This window comes from Aquarana catesbeiana, linkage group LG02, assembly GCF_042186555.1.
Source record: "Aquarana catesbeiana isolate 2022-GZ linkage group LG02, ASM4218655v1, whole genome shotgun sequence".
NCBI classification, from domain to species: Eukaryota; Metazoa; Chordata; class Amphibia; order Anura; family Ranidae; genus Aquarana; species Aquarana catesbeiana.
In genome coordinates, this window is record NC_133325.1 from 804,168,873 (window position 1) to 804,191,864 (window position 22,992).

At 46.8% G+C, this 22,992-nt stretch overlaps 1 protein-coding gene across 1 annotated transcript in view; it reads right to left on the reverse strand.

Annotated features, from left to right (window-relative positions):
• LOC141127792 (uncharacterized) overlaps window positions 1-22,992 on the reverse strand; it is a 50,520-nt gene that overhangs the window by 21,908 nt on the left and 5,620 nt on the right.

Below are 22,992 nucleotides of genomic sequence, written 5' to 3' on the forward strand. Positions count from 1 at the left end.
AAGACTTCTCTAAGTTGAGGATCCAACCCAGGTGTTCTAGATACCTGACCGTGGTCCTCAAGTTTTCCATTCAAAGAGGCTACCGACCGGTCTATCAAGAGCAGGTCGTCTAGGTATGCTATGACAGCTATACCCTGAGCCCTTAATCTGGCCAGAGGAGGAGCCAAGATCTTTGTGAACACTCGAGGTGCAGTGGCTATCCCAAAGGGCAGAGCCATAAACTGGAAATGGCGCCCTCCTACCTCGAAGCGCAGAAACTTCTGATGAGCAGGAAAAATGGGCACATGCAGATATGCATCTCTGATGTCTATTGATGCCAGAAATTCTCCTCCCTGCAGGGTGGGAACTACTGTTCGAATTGATTCCATGCGGAAGGATTGAATCCTTAGGAATCGGTTCAGATCCCTTAAGTCCAAAATGGGCCTGACATCCCCATTTGGCTTTTGGACCGTAAAAAGGTTGGAATAGAAGCCCAATCCCTGGTCCTTTGCGGGAACTATCATAATGACCTCCTGCGACAAAAGTCGCTCTAACACTAGAAGGAGCGACTGCTTCTTCTCTGGGTCTCTGGGAACATTTGATCTGAGGAACCGAGGAGAAGGGAATTCCTGAAACTCCAGCTTGTACCCTAAGGTTACCGTGGAGACTACCCATCTGTCCTGGAAGTCCTCGTGCCAGAGCTCTGAGAATTGTCGCAGTCTTCCCCCCACTCGAGTGAGCGGGGGCGCCCCCTCATGCAGAGGTCTTAGTGTTTTGCCTAGTAGGCTTCTTTCCCCAGGACTTCTTTTGTCCCTGGGGTTGACTCTTGTCTCTGGACCCCGATGGAGGCGGCCGTCGAGACTGCCTGGAGGCTGAAGCCCCCGGCGCTGGGGAAAGAGTCCGTTTGAAAGAGGGACGCTTACTCTTCTTCTTGACAGGTAAGAGAGTGCTTTTCCCACAAGAGATTCTCTTGATATAGTTATCCAAGTCCTCTCCAAACAACCTTGCACCACGAAATGGAAACCCAGCCAGTAGCTTCTTACATGGTGCTTCGGCTGACCAATTTTTCAACCATAGGATTCTACGTATATGCACCAACCCCAGTGAAAGACGGGAGGTTTGCACGATAGAATCTCTAATGGCGTCAACCACAAAGCATAAGGCCGCTGGAAGGTTAGCAAACCCCTGGGCCTGCTGTTCAGGTAATACTTTGATGACCTGCTTAACATGGTCTCTTAAGTATTGACAGACTCCAATCGCTGCTATTGCAGGTTGGGCCACTGATCCTGCTAAGGAGAAAACATCCTTCAATAGGGATTCCATCCTTTTATCTACAGGATCCCTGAGCATCTGAGCATTGTCTACAGGACAAGTCAGGCTATTATTTATTGAGGAAATGGCGGCATCAATAGCCGGAATTCCCCACATTTTAATAAACTTTTCTTCCATCGGATAAAGTGTTGAAAACTTTCTCGGCGGAAAAAAACGTTTGTCTGGGTGATCCCACTCAGAATAAATAAGCTTTTCAAGTAAAGTATGAACAGGAAAAGCATGTGCTGCTTGGAAAGGTTTCAGTGACCCCAAAGCAGAAGAGGATTCTTTAGCAGTTTCAGGTATGGGCAACTTAAATGTGGAGCGGACCAATCCAGTGAGGATCTGCACTAAGACTTTCTCCTCTTGGGAAGTCGCAGAGGGTCCCTCTCCACCTGAATCCTCCGAAGAGGAATCATCCATCCCATCCTGATCCTCTGAAAGGGATTCATCTCCTTTATCCCAGAGCTCCTCTGTCTGAGGGTCTTGGGGAACAGAGGAAAGCCTAGTGCGTTTTCTTCCACTGAGTGAAGACGTAATCACGGCCATTAATCTTTCCTCTAGACCATTAATGGTTGAGGAAAAAACCTCTTGTGTAATATATACAGGGGCTGAAGTGCCAGAAGCAGGTGTAGCCCCTGACCCCGATGGCTCTCCCTGGCTAGCCGTCCCTGGCCCATCTTTAGGGGGGAAGGATGCTGCCGACAGGGGGCCCTCAGAACCTGAACGAGATCCCCTAGTGTCTCTGGTTCCTGGGGTGCTTGAACCTCTTCTACCCATAGTGCAAAGCAACAAGGTGTGAGGTATACAAATGAACACTGTCCGCTGAGCGATGTAGTCTGGCTAAAAGCCTTGCTACCCAATGCTCAGTCTGGTGTTACTTCAGTAAATGCTGCCTAGGAGAATGCCTGTGTCCCACCTTACATGCGACCGTCAGCTCTGTGTCTCTCAGAAGGCTGAGTGCACCTGTACAGAGTGCCTTTAATAGCCTGCAGCTGGCCTGAGTGGGAGTCTAAACACTCTGTGCTGACATCCCGCCCCCTCCTCTACCGCCCCCCCCCCCTCGAGTTTTGAAAAAAACGAGCGCTTCCCGCACTGCCGACTCTCCTGTCATGCTCTGGAGAAAAGGCTGGGGATGGGGGGGGGGGGGGAGGAGGGAGACTGGTAACAAGATTTGCCTGAACGGCTATCTTCAGAGATGGTGGCCATTAGGCCACAGAGCCCGGGTGGTATAACCACTTTCTAGACCCCTGTGGCCCCTCTCTAGCCTGGGGGGGAACATTCAAACATGAGAAATCCCCCCATCCACCTTACCTGCTTGCAGCCTGCTTGATACGCTGGGACATACACAGCGATTACAACACCTGAGACAGACATTCAGCATGTGTAGGTTTGTGCTCTTGGCAGCCCCCGGTGGTCACAATAGGCATAGCATGCATTTACCTTAAAGGAGAAAAGCCACTAGAACTCAAAAATTCTGTGGAATCTCCTCTTACCTTATCCAGCCGCAGGGTGCTGTTTACACAGACCCAATCTTCACCTCTCACGGTGGGCTCCGTTTGAAAAAAACGTCAGAGACTGGGGCCCCCATCAGTAGGGGGATCCAACAGTTCTGGGACCGTAAAGCACCTCGCCAGAAATTAGGAAGTTTAAAGCCATTTTCTGATCTGCGGGGTCCAGCTCTCTAAAAAGAGAAGCATTACGGGTAAAACCTCGTTTCTTCGGACACGAGGCCCGGGTACCATTCAATTCGGCCATGAAAAGACACTTTGAATGGATCCGGTTCGCCTGGCTTGCCCCAGTATAGGATCTTAGGATATTCCCTTTGGAGCTCAGCACAGGACATCTTTACACGTCCATCACCTAAGACACTGGCGTAAAAACTGAGGTATCCCTGCAAGGGGGAGGGATTATATAGGGGGTTGAACTTCCTGATAGGGTGTGCCAGTGTCCAATCACCAGTGATACCTATATAACCCATCAGTAATTACTGTGGCTCTGTGTCCCGTGATGTTCGAGAAAGAAAAGAACATTTTCAAGGATCGCCTAAATTCAGACAGGGTTAGGGGCTGATCGCATATACTGGGACAGGGAGTTCCAGAGGATGGAAGAGTCTCTGGAGAAGTCCTGAAGGTGGACAGGTTAGGGGCTGATCGGATATACCGGGGCAGGGAGTTCCAGAGGATGGGAGGAGGTAACAAGGGAGATAGAAATCGGGAGGTCCTGGGAGGAGCGGAGGGGAAGATTTGGGCGATATCTGTAGATGAGATTGGTGATGTGGATGAGGTTGGTGATGAAGATGAGGTTGGTGATGTAGATGAGGTTGGTGATGTAGATGGGGGCGATGTTGTGGATGGCATTGTATGTTGTGGTTATTATTTTGAGTTTAATATGGTGGGGGAGGAGAAAACAGTGAAGGGATTGGCAGAGAGGGGGAGAAGTCACGGATCGATTAGTGAATCTAATGGGAGTGGTTTCATAATTATCAATCAGCTGCTGCACTTGCAGGGCTCTAATAAATAAAAGTGGCAGTGTCTGCATCCCTTTATATATGATTCCCATTGGGAGTATCTCACCAAAAAGTACATTCATTGCAGAGAATGTCAGAAATCTGACTTGTATCTTAGTGCAGACTTCTGGGAAAATCAGTCAGCCAATCACACAAGCAGATCATTTCTGGGAGGCATTGTTTACACATTCTGAGTACAGAGCGCCTCATGTTGGCCATATTTCATTTACAGAGAATTAAAGCAGCTGCAGATGAAAAGGAAAGGTATAATAACATAATTACAATATGACTTGTGTCCCAATTCTATACACGAGATTATTTTTTCCCCAGGAAAGTGGAGCTACCCTTCAAGCTGGGCACACAGGATTGCTGGCAGGATTCCCCCATTCACACATTGGAGGCCAATGGAGAAATCCTCCCCTCTGTGCTCTTGTATTCTGATGGTTGAAATTCCTCTTCTGATCAGCATTATCAATTAGCTGCAGCGACTGGTCAAAAGTAACATTTTCCAGCAGTCCTGTTCTACTGAAGTCGATCTACTGATCAACTTCTGTCCAATAAGCAGGGCTACAGAAAGATGAAGATTTGTCTGGTCTCTGCTGAACCAAGCAATCCATGTGTATCCAGGAGAGACCATATACTTCTAGTGTTCCTGAAGGGTGTGTGCACTCACAGAGCAGACATATAATGTATATATGAAAAATAGAAATACCATCATATATTGGCCAGCTATATTGTGTTGTAGATAGCAGGGGTTTGCGAGTGCTGTCCAATTTGTTCCCATAATTTCCCATGCTGACTTCAAACTGGATGGGGCCAGCAATGTCCTCGATCATGGTGGCAGAATGGTAGACAACTCAACAACCAAACTTTACCCGGCGCTGATATTTCTGGAAAGAGGACATCAGAGATAAAGAACTTTATTCAGGTTATTACATTACAAACAGCAGGGAACTCAGTGAGTGGACTGATCAAAACAAAAACTGATTGGATTCAACTATCCACACAAGTGAGGTGGATCCCTAGTATATTCTACCAGCAAGAACTCCCCTGCTGATAGAAAACACTGATCAGCGCTGTGCTGGTGAAAAACAATCTTCCAACAAGCCTGTTCATTACATCAACTTCCCCAAACCAGAACAACCAAAGATGGATCAAAATTGGGCTGGTCCCTGCTAAACCAACCAAATTTGGATCCAGGTATAACCAGCGTTAGAAGAATGTGTGGGCTGCCATTGCTGGCCACCTTCTGAAATGCTAGTTGCAGGCATAATGGAGAAGTTCATCTTTAAAGTTCACAGGAGAAACACTGAGGTGATCCAAGTTAGGGCTATTAGCACTTTGTTCTCACTTCCAGAACACACATACATCAGGGATTAGAAGGCTGCAAGGCTGTTGGGTCACTGCCAGGAGGGGAGAGCAAGTTAAGTGAAACTTTTATAGAAGAACTACAACATCATCATTGCTTCACCTGTGAAAATTGGGGATAAATGAATCCATGAGTCCTGCATCTCCAGTGGTCAGTGAGAGTGTGCTTTAAAGCTCTTTTACTGCATGTTAAGAATATATTAAAATCTTGACACTGTAGGGGTTTAAGCCCAGTCTCCTAATATTTTACCTTACCCCACATTACCCTCCCTCCAAAAACATCATAAACGACTCGAACAAGTTTTTGGAGTAAATGGCCTCACGGCCTTAAATTTCTTTATTAAAATATAAAATACCATAAATATATAACATAAATAACCGTAACTTTTAATAATACTTTATTGTGAAACTATCAGTAAACAACTGTCACCATGGTCACTGTAAACAATTATTTTCTTGAACCTACCAGTCGGGAACCCCTGACTCGGCAGTACCCTAACTTCCGGTGACCAAAACCATTTTACCTCCTCCAAGCCCTACATAGCCTGAAAGTACACCACTTCAATCCCCAACCTTCATGGATGGGTACCAGCAAAAAACTCCCCATCCAATGGATGGGTACCATAACCAACCCCCATCCACTGGATGGGTACAACATGTTTCATACATGTAACTAGAGAAATCCTATTCAAGGAAACCAAAAAACTGCCACAGCACGAAAGGGGTAACCCCTTACCCTTGAGCGCACCTCCACACCCTCAAGCCTCTCTGAATCCCTTCTAACAGAAGCAAGACACTAAATGGCTCTGCAACAACAGGGGGGTCATACAGGAGATTGCAGCCCCCCTGCTGGTCAGCCCCCCACTCTCTCACCCCTCCCCCCACAGTGCTGCTGGCTTTTACTCTAATGGGGATTGGTTGACCCCTTCTTTCCAGGATCCCCCCTCCCCCCGCTTCCAGGGACCCTGTGTTCCCCTCCCACACTGCTGCAGGATGGAGAGAGGGAGAAGGGGCCAGAAATATGTAATTTACCAGCACCTTCCTTTTCTGAATGAACAGTAAGTGATCGCACCGGTCACTCACTCCATTTATTTATAACTGAAGCATAATAAACTGTTTATAATGCTTCATCTTATGAATGGACAGGAACCTCTGTACAGAGCACTCCCTGTTCATTCATCTGCAGTGCGGCTGAGGTTGTAAAGAGGATTGGGAAATCTGCGCCCTTCATTTCTTTCTCAGAAGTGAGAGATCAGTGAAGCGCAGGTGTGGGTGAGTGGCCATGAATGTACACGGGGGGTCGTACACCTACACCCAAACACCGCTCAAATTAGGGTCTGTAGTTGTGTTCATACAGCTGCTGCCTCTCCAGAGCATAACATGCCTGCACACAGCCCTATTCACACTGTACAGACCACAGCACACATGTGACTGACCATAAAAATCTATTCACACACAAAGAACTACATCTATACAATATACTTTGTATCTTTTAGATTTAGCTAACAGCAGGCCTGCATACATATATAATGTGCAAGGAGCAAACATGACTAGCCATAGTATTTTTATAATCAAGAAAGGGAAGCGATACAAACCTGATGTCTTCTCTCAGTTGGTTAATTAATGCCTTCCATTCATCCAAAGTCAATGACAATTTTAAGGCACTAATAGTGGATTGCTGCAAAAAAATTAAAAAATGTTCCCATTGAGAAGTAATAAAAGATGGAAAGGTGGACATGCATAAAGAAAAAGTCCATTTGTATTATTGTTATACACAATTTATACGGCGCCAACAGTTTGCGCAGCACTTTACAATTCTGAGGGGGAAGCACAATTACAGTTCAATGCAGAAGGAATAGGTAGGTCCGGACAATGGAGCTTACAGTCTAAAAGGGAGTGGGGGGTTACAAAAGGTAAAAGCTACGGGGGGGATGATTGAGGTTACTCAGGTACAGTTCTTATGTGGGGGTGGGATAGGCTTCCCTGAATAAGAACATTTTCAAGGCTCGCCTAAATTCAGACAGGGTTAGGGGCTGATCGCATATACTGGGACAGGGAGTTCCAGAGGATGGAAGAGTCTCTGGAGAAGTCCTGAAGGTGGACAGGTTAGGGGCTGATCGGATATACCGGGGCAGGGAGTTCCAGAGGATGGGAGGAGGTAACAAGGGAGATAGAAATCAGGAGGTCCTGGGAGGAGCGGAGGGGAAGATTTGGGCGATATCTGTAGATGAGATTGGTGATGTGGATGAGGTTGGTGATGAAGATGAGGTTGGTGATGTAGATGAGGTTGGTGATGTAGATGGGGGCGATGTTGTGGATGGCATTGTATGTTGTGGTTATTATTTTGAGTTTAATATGGTGGGGGAGGAGAAAACAGTGAAGGGATTGGCAGAGAGGGGGAGAAGTCACGGATCGATTAGTGAATCTAATGGGAGTGGTTTCATAATTATCAATCAGCTGCTGCACTTGCAGGGCTCTAATAAATAAAAGTGGCAGTGTCTGCATCCCTTTATATATGATTCCCATTGGGAGTATCTCACCAAAAAGTACATTCATTGCAGAGAATGTCAGAAATCTGACTTGTATCTTAGTGCAGACTTCTGGGAAAATCAGTCAGCCAATCACACAAGCAGATCATTTCTGGGAGGCATTGTTTACACATTCTGAGTACAGAGCGCCTCCTGTTGGCCATATTTCATTTACAGAGAATTAAAGCAGCTGCAGATGAAAAGGAAAGGTATAATAACATAATTACAATATGACTTGTGTCCCAATTCTATACACGAGATTATTTTTTCCCCAGGAAAGTGGAGCTACCCTTCAAGCTGGGCACACAGGATTGCTGGCAGGATTCCCCCATTCACACATTGGAGGCCAATGGAGAAATCCTCCCCTCTGTGCTCTTGTATTCTGATGGTTGAAATTCCTCTTCTGATCAGCATTATCAATTAGCTGCAGCGACTGGTCAAAAGTAACATTTTCCAGCAGTCCTGTTCTACTGAAGTCGGTCTACTGATCAACTTCTGTCCAATAAGCAGGGCTACAGAAAGATGAAGATTTGTCTGGTCTCTGCTGAACCAAGCAATCCATGTGTATCCAGGAGAGACCATATACTTCTAGTGTTCCTGAAGGGTGTGTGCACTCACAGAGCAGACATATAATGTATATATGAAAAATAGAAATACCATCATATATTGGCCAGCTATATTGTGTTGTAGATGCCAGGGGTTTGCGAGTGCTGTCCAATTTGTTCCCATAATTTCCCATGCTGACTTCAAACTGGATGGGGCCAGCAATGTCCTCGATCATGGTGGCAGAATGGAAGACCACTCAACAACCAAACTTTACCCGGCGCTGATATTTCTGGAAAGAGGACATCAGAGATAAAGAACTTTATTCAGGTTATTACATTACAAACAGCAGGGAACTCAGTGAGTGGACTGATCAAAACAAAAACTGATTGGATTCAACTATCCACACAAGTGAGGTGGATCCCTAGTATATTCTACCAGCAAGAACTCCCCTGCTGATAGAAAACACTGATCAGTGCTGTGCTGGTGAAAAACAATCTTCCAACAAGCCTGTTCATTAGATCAACTTCCCCAAACCAGAACAACCAAAGATGGATCAAAATTGGGCTGGTCCCTGCTAAACCAACCAAATTTGGATCCACGTATAACCAGCGTTAGAAGAATGTGTGGGCTGCCATTGCTGGCCACCTTCTGAAATGCTAGTTGCAGGCATAATGGAGAAGTTCATCTTTAAAGTTCACAGGAGAAACACTGAGGTGATCCAAGTTAGGGCTATTAGCACTTTGTTCTCACTTCCAGAACACACATACATCAGGGATTAGAAGGCTGCAAGGCTGTTGGGTCACTGCCAGGAGGGGAGAGCAAGTTAAGTGAAACTTTTATAGAAGAACTACAACATCATCATTGCTTCACCTGTGAAAATTGGGGATAAATGAATCCATGAGTCCTGCATCTCCAGTGGTCAGTGAGAGTGTGCTTTAAAGCTCTTTTACTGCATGTTAAGAATATATTAAAATCTTGACACTGTAGGGGTTTAAGCCCAGTCTCCTAATATTTTACCTTACCCCACATTACCCTCCCTCCAAAAACATCATAAACGACTCGAACAAGTTTTTGGAGTAAATGGCCTCACGGCCTTAAATTTCTTTATTAAAATATAAAATACCATAAATATATAACATAAATAACCGTAACTTTTAATAATACTTTATTGTGAAACTATCAGTAAACAACTGTCACCATGGTCACTGTAAACAATTATTTTCTTGAACCTACCAGTCGGGAACCCCTGACTCGGCAGTACCCTAACTTCCGGTGACCAAAACCATTTTACCTCCTCCAAGCCCTACATAGCCTGAAAGTACACTACTTCAATCCCCAACCTTCATGGATGGGTACCAGCAAAAAACTCCCCATCCAATGGATGGGTACCATAACCAACCCCCATCCACTGGATGGGTACAACATGTTTCATACATGTAACTAGAGAAATCCTATTCAAGGAAACCAAAAAACTGCCACAGCACGAAAGGGGTAACCCCTTACCCTTGAGCGCACCTCCACACCCTCAAGCCTCTCTGAATCCCTTCTAACAGAAGCAAGACACTAAATGGCTCTGCAACAACAGGGGGGTCATACAGGAGATTGCAGCCCCCCTGCTGGTCAGCCCCCCACTCTCTCACCCCTCCCCCCACAGTGCTGCTGGCTTTTACTCTAATGGGGATTGGTTGACCCCTTCTTTCCAGGATCCCCCCTCCCCCCGCTTCCAGGGACCCTGTGTTCCCCTCCCACACTGCTGCAGGATGGAGAGAGGGAGAAGGGGCCAGAAATATGTAATTTACCAGCACCTTCCTTTTCTGAATGAACAGTAAGTGATCGCACCGGTCACTCACTCCATTTATTTATAACTGAAGCATAATAAACTGTTTATAATGCTTCATCTTATGAATGGACAGGAACCTCTGTACAGAGCACTCCCTGTTCATTCATCTGCAGTGCGGCTGAGGTTGTAAAGAGGATTGGGAAATCTGCGCCCTTCATTTCTTTCTCAGAAGTGAGAGATCAGTGAAGCGCAGGTGTGGGTGAGTGGCCATGAATGTACACGGGGGGTCGTACACCTACACCCAAACACCGCTCAAATTAGGGTCTGTAGTTGTGTTCATACAGCTGCTGCCTCTCCAGAGCATAACATGCCTGCACACAGCCCTATTCACACTGTACAGACCACAGCACACATGTGACTGACCATAAAAATCTATTCACACACAAAGAACTACATCTATACAATATACTTTGTATCTTTTAGATTTAGCTAACAGCAGGCCTGCATACATATATAATGTGCAAGGAGCAAACATGACTAGCCATAGTATTTTTATAATCAAGAAAGGGAAGCGATACAAACCTGATGTCTTCTCTCAGTTGGTTAATTAATGCCTTCCATTCATCCAAAGTCAATGACAATTTTAAGGCACTAATAGTGGATTGCTGCAAAAAAATTAAAAAATGTTCCCATTGAGAAGTAATAAAAGATGGAAAGGTGGACATGCATAAAGAAAAAGTCCATTTGTATTATTGTTATACACAATTTATACGGCGCCAACAGTTTGCGCAGCACTTTACAATTCTGAGGGGGAAGCACAATTACAGTTCAATGCAGAAGGAATAGGTAGGTCCGGACAATGGAGCTTACAGTCTAAAAGGGAGTGGGGGGTTACAAAAGGTAAAAGCTACGGGGGGGATGATTGAGGTTACTCAGGTACAGTTCTTATGTGGGGGTGGGATAGGCTTCCCTGAATAAGAACATTTTCAAGGCTCGCCTAAATTCAGACAGGGTTAGGGGCTGATCGCATATACTGGGACAGGGAGTTCCAGAGGATGGAAGAGTCTCTGGAGAAGTCCTGAAGGTGGACAGGTTAGGGGCTGATCGGATATACCGGGGCAGGGAGTTCCAGAGGATGGGAGGAGGTAACAAGGGAGATAGAAATCAGGAGGTCCTGGGAGGAGCGGAGGGGAAGATTTGGGCGATATCTGTAGATGAGATTGGTGATGTGGATGAGGTTGGTGATGAAGATGAGGTTGGTGATGTAGATGAGGTTGGTGATGTAGATGGGGGCGATGTTGTGGATGGCATTGTATGTTGTGGTTATTATTTTGAGTTTAATATGGTGGGGGAGGAGAAAACAGTGAAGGGATTGGCAGAGAGGGGGAGAAGTCACGGATCGATTAGTGAATCTAATGGGAGTGGTTTCATAATTATCAATCAGCTGCTGCACTTGCAGGGCTCTAATAAATAAAAGTGGCAGTGTCTGCATCCCTTTATATATGATTCCCATTGGGAGTATCTCACCAAAAAGTACATTCATTGCAGAGAATGTCAGAAATCTGACTTGTATCTTAGTGCAGACTTCTGGGAAAATCAGTCAGCCAATCACACAAGCAGATCATTTCTGGGAGGCATTGTTTACACATTCTGAGTACAGAGCGCCTCCTGTTGGCCATATTTCATTTACAGAGAATTAAAGCAGCTGCAGATGAAAAGGAAAGGTATAATAACATAATTACAATATGACTTGTGTCCCAATTCTATACACGAGATTATTTTTTCCCCAGGAAAGTGGAGCTACCCTTCAAGCTGGGCACACAGGATTGCTGGCAGGATTCCCCCATTCACACATTGGAGGCCAATGGAGAAATCCTCCCCTCTGTGCTCTTGTATTCTGATGGTTGAAATTCCTCTTCTGATCAGCATTATCAATTAGCTGCAGCGACTGGTCAAAAGTAACATTTTCCAGCAGTCCTGTTCTACTGAAGTCGGTCTACTGATCAACTTCTGTCCAATAAGCAGGGCTACAGAAAGATGAAGATTTGTCTGGTCTCTGCTGAACCAAGCAATCCATGTGTATCCAGGAGAGACCATATACTTCTAGTGTTCCTGAAGGGTGTGTGCACTCACAGAGCAGACATATAATGTATATATGAAAAATAGAAATACCATCATATATTGGCCAGCTATATTGTGTTGTAGATGCCAGGGGTTTGCGAGTGCTGTCCAATTTGTTCCCATAATTTCCCATGCTGACTTCAAACTGGATGGGGCCAGCAATGTCCTCGATCATGGTGGCAGAATGGAAGACCACTCAACAACCAAACTTTACCCGGCGCTGATATTTCTGGAAAGAGGACATCAGAGATAAAGAACTTTATTCAGGTTATTACATTACAAACAGCAGGGAACTCAGTGAGTGGACTGATCAAAACAAAAACTGATTGGATTCAACTATCCACACAAGTGAGGTGGATCCCTAGTATATTCTACCAGCAAGAACTCCCCTGCTGATAGAAAACACTGATCAGTGCTGTGCTGGTGAAAAACAATCTTCCAACAAGCCTGTTCATTAGATCAACTTCCCCAAACCAGAACAACCAAAGATGGATCAAAATTGGGCTGGTCCCTGCTAAACCAACCAAATTTGGATCCACGTATAACCAGCGTTAGAAGAATGTGTGGGCTGCCATTGCTGGCCACCTTCTGAAATGCTAGTTGCAGGCATAATGGAGAAGTTCATCTTTAAAGTTCACAGGAGAAACACTGAGGTGATCCAAGTTAGGGCTATTAGCACTTTGTTCTCACTTCCAGAACACACATACATCAGGGATTAGAAGGCTGCAAGGCTGTTGGGTCACTGCCAGGAGGGGAGAGCAAGTTAAGTGAAACTTTTATAGAAGAACTACAACATCATCATTGCTTCACCTGTGAAAATTGGGGATAAATGAATCCATGAGTCCTGCATCTCCAGTGGTCAGTGAGAGTGTGCTTTAAAGCTCTTTTACTGCATGTTAAGAATATATTAAAATCTTGACACTGTAGGGGTTTAAGCCCAGTCTCCTAATATTTTACCTTACCCCACATTACCCTCCCTCCAAAAACATCATAAACGACTCGAACTAGTTTTTGGAGTAAATGGCCTCACGGCCTTAAATTTCTTTATTAAAATATAAAATACCATAAATATATAACATAAATAACCGTAACTTTTAATAATACTTTATTGTGAAACTATCAGTAAACAACTGTCACCATGGTCACTGTAAACAATTATTTTCTTGAACCTACCAGTCGGGAACCCCTGACTCGGCAGTACCCTAACTTCCGGTGACCAAAACCATTTTACCTCCTCCAAGCCCTACATAGCCTGAAAGTACACCACTTCAATCCCCAACCTTCATGGATGGGTACCAGCAAAAAACTCCCCATCCAATGGATGGGTACCATAACCAACCCCCATCCACTGGATGGGTACAACATGTTTCATACATGTAACTAGAGAAATCCTATTCAAGGAAACCAAAAAACTGCCACAGCACGAAAGGGGTAACCCCTTACCCTTGAGCGCACCTCCACACCCTCAAGCCTCTCTGAATCCCTTCTTGCACAACTAGGGACCACAGATCAGTCCCCACCTCATTCAAGTGTACCCCATCACTGCGTAGATATCTCCAAGTATCTACCTCTAGCTCTCTATGCCTGATGGCTAAGCCCCCGATCTTCACAAAGAATCTGCTCACTTCTTTATTCACTTTGATCCTTGCTCTGTTCACCTTCTTTGCTGACCATGCCCAACGCCATGACAACCTGCCCACCATGTCAGACCAGACAAAGACCATATTAGGGTATGCCGCTTTTAAACGTAAAAAATCGCATTTTATGTCTAATAAGGTCCCTCATGGATCTGGCTCCCATGTCATTCCCACCTACATGCAGAAGCAATACATCGGGGGCTCTATCCAACCTGGCAAATCTATGTACCTCCCCCAACACCCTATTCCATCTCATACCCGGGACCCCAATCCACCTGACGAGTGCTTCTTGCCTGGGGATCCTTAACTGTCTGCCGTTGGGCCGAACGTCGGCTCTCTTTGCCCCCCAAAAAACGTACGAGTGGCCGAGTATCCATACCAGGCCCACTTCATTACCTGTAAACAAGAAGAACAATACAAAAAAACTCCCATGAACATACAGTATCCACCAACATGCCCTTTAACTTAACCAACTATACTTACAACAACTGTGGTCGGACGTACAATTTAAATCTATCCGAATCCCACCGTCCAATACGTCGAGTGACGTCTTGGCTCAAACCTGCCCTAGCCGCCTCTGTGGCCGCCCCAATCCTGAAGGAATGGGAAGAAAATTGTCGCGGGTCGCACCCCACCCTGACCACGCATTTTTTTAAAACCGCTATAAACTGGAATTTTGATAAGAACCCACCATCCTCATGTATTAACAAGGGCCCTTCAAACTCTGATCTAATCTCCAAAAAGGATTGTACGACAGTCACCGGGCAGATACTTACCTCATCAATCCTGCCAACCTCCAAGTACCTGCCTTTGCCAGCCTGATCAGCCTTAGACCTTCTGATCCACACTCTAATCGACTCATGCCCCAACTCCATATCTCCCACCATGAGACCCCCTGGTATTGTCTTAGATGGGCTGACCAACTCGCTGATGCGCAGTGCCCCAAAAAATGCCAAAGCAAAAGCTGCCCGAAAGAACTTGTGTTCGTAAACGAATATACATACCATTTCCAAACAACTAAACATCCTTCTCAACATGTCAAACGATACCGGTCGCCTCCCATCCCTGCTTTTGTGTGACTTCCTATACCCTTTGACAGCCTGTCTTACCCAAAACTCCTTGGTGTAATCACATAGCCCTTGCCATTTGAAAAGAAAGGCCAAACCTGCCAACTCGCGGTCTATGGCAGCCGCCGAGATACCCTTTTCAAAACCCTGAACGATGAAATACAGCACTGCATGTCCGACTTTCGGATCATCTGCGGCTATACCCAGCTCGTTTAAACAAGTAAACCAGGCTCTCCATACCTTAGAGTAGGCATTCCACGTAGCCATACTCACGGATTGCCGAATCCACTTTGCTGCAATTCCAAAGCAATGTTCCACATCCAGGTGAGACAGGCAGTCCCTTGTTGTTCCGCCTCTGGCGCCCACGTCCGGAACCTGTCCCACTGAAAACAAGACAAAGCGTCAGCCAAAGTGTTGTCAACCCCAGGTAAGTGTACAGCATAAATAAATGCGTTCACTTGCAAACAGCGAAGCACCAAGTGTCTTAACAACCTGACCACTGGCACCGATGCCGCCGTCAGCCGGTTAACCACTTGGACCACTCCCAAATTGTCACAATTGAAGCGTACTTTTAGGTTCCTGAAGGATTCTCCCCACAGTTCCATAGCCACCACAATAGGGAACAGTTCCAATAAAACAAGGTTCTTCAAAAACCCTGCCTCTTGCCATGCCTCCAGCCATCTGGCCGCGCACCAATGACCTTTGCAGAAAGCCCCAAACCCTGTGGAACCGGCCGCATCGGTGAATAGTTCCAGGTCACAGTTGCTAACGGGACCCAACATCCAAAGAGCCCTTCCATTGAAGGACTCTAAGAAAACCTGCCATACATGCAAATCTTCTCTATGTTCCCGAGTAAGACTGACAAAATGTGTTGGCGCCCTGATCCCAGCTGTAGCAACCGCCAAACGCCTGCAAAAAACTCTGCCCATCGGCATGATTCGGCAAGCAAAGTTCAGCTTTCCCAGTAGAGATTGAAGTTTTCTCAGCTGTATTTTTCTAAGCCCTCTGGTCCCACGCACTTCCTCCTGCAACTGCATCAGCTTGTCCGTCGGAAGCCTGCACTCCATCTTAGTTGAGTCTATCTCAATGCCCAAAAACCTTATAGTCACCGTCGGACCTTCCATTTTTTCAGGAGCTAAGGGAACCCCAAAACGCTCCGCCAGGTGTTGCAGTGTACCCAACAGAACCGCACAAATTTTGGAGCCCGCTGGGCCAACACATAAAAAATCATCCAAATAATGGATGATTGAGTTGATCCCCGCGACATCCCTAACTGCCCATTCCAGGAAGGAGCTGAATGTCTCAAAAAGGGCGCAAGATATAGAGCATCCCATGGGTAGGCATCTATCCACATAGTAAGCCCCTTCTCAATTACAGCCTAGTAACCAAAAACTGTCCGGGTGCACCGGCAATAACCGGAAAGCCGATTCTATATCAAACTTAGCCATTAGGGCACCCTGCCCATACTTCCGTACCCACGCCACCGCCGCGTCGAAGGACGTCACCGCACACTCTTCTGGAGCAATGGCATCATTGACCGACCCCCCTTTTGGAAAAGAGAGGTGGTGTATGAGCCTATACTTATTGGGCTCCTTTTTGGGAACCACTCCCAAAGGGGAGACCACTAAATCCGGCAGTGGCAAATCTTTGAACGGGCCCGCCATGCGGCCCAAAGCTACCTCCTTCCCCAATTTCTCGGCCACTATCGCTGGATGTTGCATTGCCGACTTCAGATTCTGAGCCTCTGGCGGTGTTGTTGCCAAAGAACACGGAATCCGAAAACCGCTCGTAAATCCAGCTTCTAATACAGCAGCCGCTGTACGATCGGGATATCTATTGAGGAAAGGAAGCATCCTTTCCACCCGCACCGGGGTCCTCCCTCTTACCCGAAGCATCTCCAACCCGACCTTTTCCTTTTTTAAAACATTTGGACAGCGCATGAGATCCCCCGCAGCCGCAGCACATGTGTTTAAAGTGACAATTGCATCCAAATCTGCAGGTGCCCTCGTTGAACTGCCAGCAGTAACCCCATCTTTTTTCTGCCGGTTGTCCTTGAGCTGCGGAACCTCCGACCCCTGCCTGAAAAAAACGATTCAGGGCCCTCGCCGCCGTCATCAACCTCATCCATAGGCTTATGTCTTTATGGTCCCAGCGCAGAGTTGGTCTTACCGCCATCCGCTGACGAAATTGTTCATCATACCGTAGCCAAGCCATGCCGCCATACGTCCTGTGGGCTTCGCTAATAGCTTCCAAATAAACAAATAACGCAGAGCAATTCTCTGGTGCCTTTTCACCTACCACACTTGCTAAAATGGCAAACGCCTGCAGCCAATTAGCAAATGTATGTGGAATTAAGCGATATCTCCGCTTTTCCTCATCCTCCTTCTTGCATTCCACTGGTTTTAACCTATCCAGGTTAAATTTTTCCAACGGCAATAACGTGAAAATTTCCACGTATTCGCCCTTCCATATCTTTTCCTTTATCTCCGTCTTTAAATGGACTCCCAAAGGTCCCTCAAAACACACGTACACTTCGCTCCTAGCCGCATCTGCCAACCTAACTGAATCCGGCCTTTTTTCGCCCGTCTTACCTTGATCCCCCGAAGTCGTGGCCACTACTGTCGGGCTGACGGTGTCACAGATAGAACGCCTGTGACCTGCGTGTCCCCCCTGTCTGCGGAAGGGTAGGTGCCGTCCATGCTCTCGCGGGACTACCACTCGTCCCTGCCTCAACCCGTGTCACTAGCTCCTTCAGCCCGACTAACAGCTCCCTTAATCCCGCGTTCCCAGACCCGGGTACCCCCACTGTCGGTGTAGCTAAGGTAGGCCCAGTTACCCCCGACCCTGTTTCCCCCCCTGTATGCTGTAGTCCCCCCTGTTTTCCTTGACCCAATAAGGCATGTAATAAAGATGTAAAAGAATTCGAAGAATCTGACTCACCGGGCTGCCCTGGACTGGGCCCAACAGCCGCCACTCCTGGAACCACCGCCGCAGGAAGTCATTTGTCTTCTCCTCCATCCGACCCGGACACTTCCCCTTCTGATCGGTCATCACTGGGTTCATTCCTGACGATCGCCTGTTGCACCCCAGGCGCGACTGCTCTGGGTGCCGAGGGTCTGCGGTGCTGAGGACGGCCTTCTCTTTCAGAAGTACCGCCAGACCCGTTAGATGCCCCCCTAGCTGAACCTCTGCGTCTTCCGTGTGGTGGGGTACTTAACACCTGGCTGCTGGCTGCACTGGAGCCCGACCCTGCATTCCTCGCTGACCCACTCCTATGCTGCCGAGTGTTGCTAGCCGACCCAGCCATCTGTGCTGTCTCCTGGCAGGCTGATCCCCTCTCTCTGGTGTCATTCCTCCTCTCCATCCCTGCTGCTCCATCCCTCAATGTCATGCACCTGCGACGCGCTGGGGGGAAGAGCCACGTGGTCTGCTGGGCGTCCTGGCACTTGTCCCTCTGCCTCTGCGACTGGCTCCCCTTGCTTCCCCTGCTCTGGTCACAGGGGGCCGATCACTAACCATACTCTGGGGATCCCTGTTGTCCTCCGGTCCTCCCCTCCCCCGGGACTCACTTGGGCCTGAAGCTGGGCTGTACCTCTCAGGAGGCCGGGACCACCGAGCACGAGGTGGGGCGCCCCCCCCGCTCGCCGCTGTTCTCTCCCCAGCTATCTGTGTAAGCTGCTGCTGCAGCCAGTCCGCGCCGTGAGCGGCAACCGCCGCTCTCAGATCATCCAGAAATCCTTCCATCGCTGCCATCCTGGACACTAATCAACTTAGAAGGGGATAAAAACGCCTGATTTGAAGAGCGGTGAGGAGCTGTGATGAATCTTCTTCCACCGCCGCTCTTCGAATGACATCACTTCCCCCCTCCTGCTCTACTTCCCCTCACTGCTCCCTCAGCCCCTCCCTTATCCTTAAAGGGGCCAGAATCTTTAATCCCATAATAACTGTGCCATCCCCAGCACTGTCATGCCGGCCCTGCACCGATCGTTTCACTTTGCTCCAGGCCTCTCTGTCTGTCTTGCGGTTGTTCTGATTTGCGAACAGATCAGTTTCGGGACATCCCCATCTGTTGGTGAGATCCGCAAAAGACTTTGGGATGAAGAGACCAGTTGTCTCGATCTATTCGGTGGCGGCTGAGATAATCTACCAGACAATTTTGTGTCCCCTTCAGGTGCACTGCTGTAATTGAAGCTAAATTCCCTTCTGCCCATGATAAAATCTCCTGTGCAATAGATTGAAGTATCTGGCTCCTCGTGCCTCCCTGTTTGTTGAGGTACGCGACTGTCGCGATATTGTCGGATAGAATTTGGAGATTGTGACCCTTGATTTCCGTCTGAAATGACTGCAAGGCTCTCTGAACTGCTAGCAGCTCTCTCTGATTGGATGAAGCCCTTGCTTCCCTCGAGGACCACTTTCCTTGTGCCACTGCGTTGCTGAGGTGGGCCCCCCATCCCCAGGAACTCGCATCCGTAGTGATCCTTTGGGATATAGGAATGGACCATGGGAGACCTCTTGTTAGGTGCAGGTTTGTCCTCCACCACCACAAGCTTCTCTTTACCCTGCTGGGTATCCAGACCCTTGATTCCAGGGACTTTGCGTCTCTATCCCAGTTCCTTAATAGAAACAGTTGTAATGGACGTTGATGAAATGTTGCCCATGGTACTGCGGGAAATCATGAGGTCATCAGACCCACCGCTCTCAAAACCTGTCTCAGTGAGACCTACTGGTTGGTCTGTAACGCTGACATAGTTTGGATCATTTTTGTAATCTTCTCCTGTGGAAGAAAAACTTTTTTGGTCTACCGAGCAAAAGTCGTATCCCAGATATGTCACTTTCTGGGCCGGAATTAAGGATGACTTCTCTACGTTTATTAACCAGCCTAGGGAAGTCTTGTACTGTCTGGAGGTCCACTAACAACATTTGGTATGACTCTGCCACTAAAGTAGCAAGTATTAGGTAGTATATCGGTAATGACATTATTGGACAAAGAACTCTGGTATGCGAGATTTATTCCACTCTTCTGGCCAGAAAGAATGGACGCTCCTGACCCGACTCATGTCTACATGCCAAGAGTGTCAGATACAGTGAATACAGTGTACATATAATTTTCATCATATTACGTCACAAGCGAACACACAATACATTTCCGTTACAAGACATTCTAATCTTTTAAAACAGTCAACCTACTCTTATTGATGCAAAGCAGTTTAGCAAAGCGAATTCTTTTGCAAGCCTTGCTCTTGCGGTTTCCTTATCTATCCTGTTAATCAGCTTGACATATTCTGGACACAGGAAAGTGTGCTGAGCACAGATGGCTATGCTAAGGGGGGGAATGGGTGAATTCAGTGTCTTAACCACAGCCTGTCAGATTTACAGATATCACAAATGTTCTTAACATAGTATATAGGAATGGCTTCTTAGCTGAAATTCTAAATCAGCCTTACTACACACATAACCATGGCCATATAACCTGATCCCCGTTCCCACTTCATTCCCCCCTTTGATCATAATCATAGCGATTAATATGAGCGAGATTAAGCATCATTAAATAACATACAGTTCTGCTTTCTAATGGATCAGAGCCCAATGTGACTGAGATTTTTATTTAGTCCCGGGGGGGGGGGGTTAGTGGCTGGTATTTCCACATAGCCATAATATGGGTCGCAGCCTTTCTTTCAACAGTGGCCTCGATGAAACTCTGGATCATTCTAGTCCCAAGGGGAATCAGACAGGGCAGCAGCAGACATGCTACGAGTATTACTACAACGATCCCCAATATAGCCTTTACCTCATATACACTGGGGAAACCCCAATCTCCGAACCAGCTACCAGCATTGAGACCATCCCATGTCTGGACTGGCACATGAGCTAACTTTTTCATTCTACCAGTGATTTCCTCAACTACTTTTCCTGTGTTGTCCACTTCTAAGCAACAATTACTCAGATTAAATTTTCCACAGACACCACCCTCAGTAGCTAACAGATAGTCTAATGCCGCGTACACACGGTCGGACTTTACGGCGGACTTTGCCCGGCGGATTTTTCGACGTACTTTCCGACGGACTTTGTGAATGAACGGACTTGCCTACACACAATCCACCAAAGTCCGTCGAATTCGTACGTGATGACGTACGACCGGACTAAAACAAGGAAGTTCATAGCCAGTAGCCAATAGCTGCCCTAGCGTGCCTTTTTGTCCGTCGAACTAGCATACAGACGAGCGGACTTTTCGACCGGACTCGATTTCAACGGATAAATTTTAAACAAGTTTAAAATCTAAGTCCGTCCAACTTTTGAGAAAACAAAGTCCGCTGGAGCCCACACACATCGAATTGTCCGACGAAATCCAGTCCGCCGGGCAAAGTCCGCCGTAAAGTCCGCTCGTGTGTACGCGGCATAAGGCAAGTCTATTCTGATACACGTGAGCACGTAAATTAGTTCCTTGTTTAGCAAGCAAATTTAAGGCAGCAGCAGTTTCGTTAGTAATTATTTCTAATACAGCCTGTAACCTTATAATTCGATTAAGCATATAAATTGGTGTTCTATAACCGTAACTACCATCTTCGGCCCATGTAGCTGGACCATAATACTGGACGATACGTTCTGGGGGCCACTCATTATCTTTCCAGTTTCCTATCTTCAGACTAGATGACCTCCGCTTCCTCATTGAACCTATGTACACAGGGACTCCCAGTTCTTCCCTATTCCCCAGTGGAAGAAGGAAAAATGAGGGTTTTAATGTGCCTAAGACACAGGCTCCTGACCAGTCTTGGGGGAGCTCTGAATAGGCTTTATTCCCACAAATCCAGTACAAGTTTTCTGGGGCCTTCCAGTTAGATTCTTTGGTGAGATTTTCCCATAGCCCTTTTAGATGAGTGAAATTGGTAAAGGGGTGTGGGTCAGGCACCGGTACGTTTGTATCACTCCACCAGGATGTACTTTTCGAAGTGTTGTTATAAAACTGTTGTCCTAAACAGGCCATTTCTCCTACATGTGTTCTATACTGGGGACCCGACCTGGCTATACAATATTTCCCAATTATTGATGTTTTCAGGTGCCATTCTGACCTTATTCGTTCAGGGGGCTGCTCAGAGGTGGCACTGAATGGCACATCATAATCTTTTTCCCTGGCTTCCCAAGGCCATTGATCTCCCATGTTAGTTCCTCCACACACATAGCAATCTGTTACTTGTAAATTGTCAGCCACACTTTCTGCCAGTTCAATGAACAGGTTCTTTGTGCTAGGGGGTATTTCCATACCAGTGGCTAGCTCTTCATATAGGGAATGAAATAGCTGATGATTAGCACTCTTTGTATGTTCAGTCTCCAATGAGACATATACAACTGTACCGGGGTCTGATCCTTTACCATAAATATGAACTCCAAATTTATTTCCCCATTGTGCTAAAAACCGGACAGGGTTATGTATGGTGAAATTCACAGGGGTGCAACTTCCCACTGTGCAGCTGGATGAACCAGCTAAAGATTGTAGAATGGCATCCTGATTTTTCATTCCCCATGTTCCCCAAGCAGCACACCTCCAGTTGGGGCAGAAGTTCCATTCCTCATTTGCGCAGCTAGGTCCCAGTTTCCCTGAACAGATGTACCTATCATTTCTCAAATACTCTCTTTCCCACCCTAATCCTCCACACCCTCCCCTTGGGAAGTGGTTGAGGTTGATGGCAGAACACACATCAAAAATCAGGGTTGCTGCAGTGCTGGGGTCAGTGATCAGTGTATGGTTTATCAGCTTACCGGTGGAACTAAAGCTCCGAACGGTTAGCCAGGTTTTATAGGGTGCATAAGTGGGGTCATAACCGGTTATCTGATTTTCAACAGAGCACATTGAATAGGTAGTCCCATTATGTATGCAAGTACCAGTCTCTGTGCCCTTGCATTGATAATGGGAGTGCCACAGTAACATCTTGGTAGTTACGGATCCTACTCTGGTGGTCTTTATACAAGGGTCACATGAGTTACTCTCTCCCTCTTTTAACCTGGTCAGTATCACTATTATGACTATCAACAGTCTCATTATAACGATTTTAGTAAACATTACACCGATGAATATCCTCAAGCTTCAGCTTGTGCGTAGACCAACCAGCGTCCGGGCTGTGGTTGGAGCAGAGCTTAGTAGATATCCTTT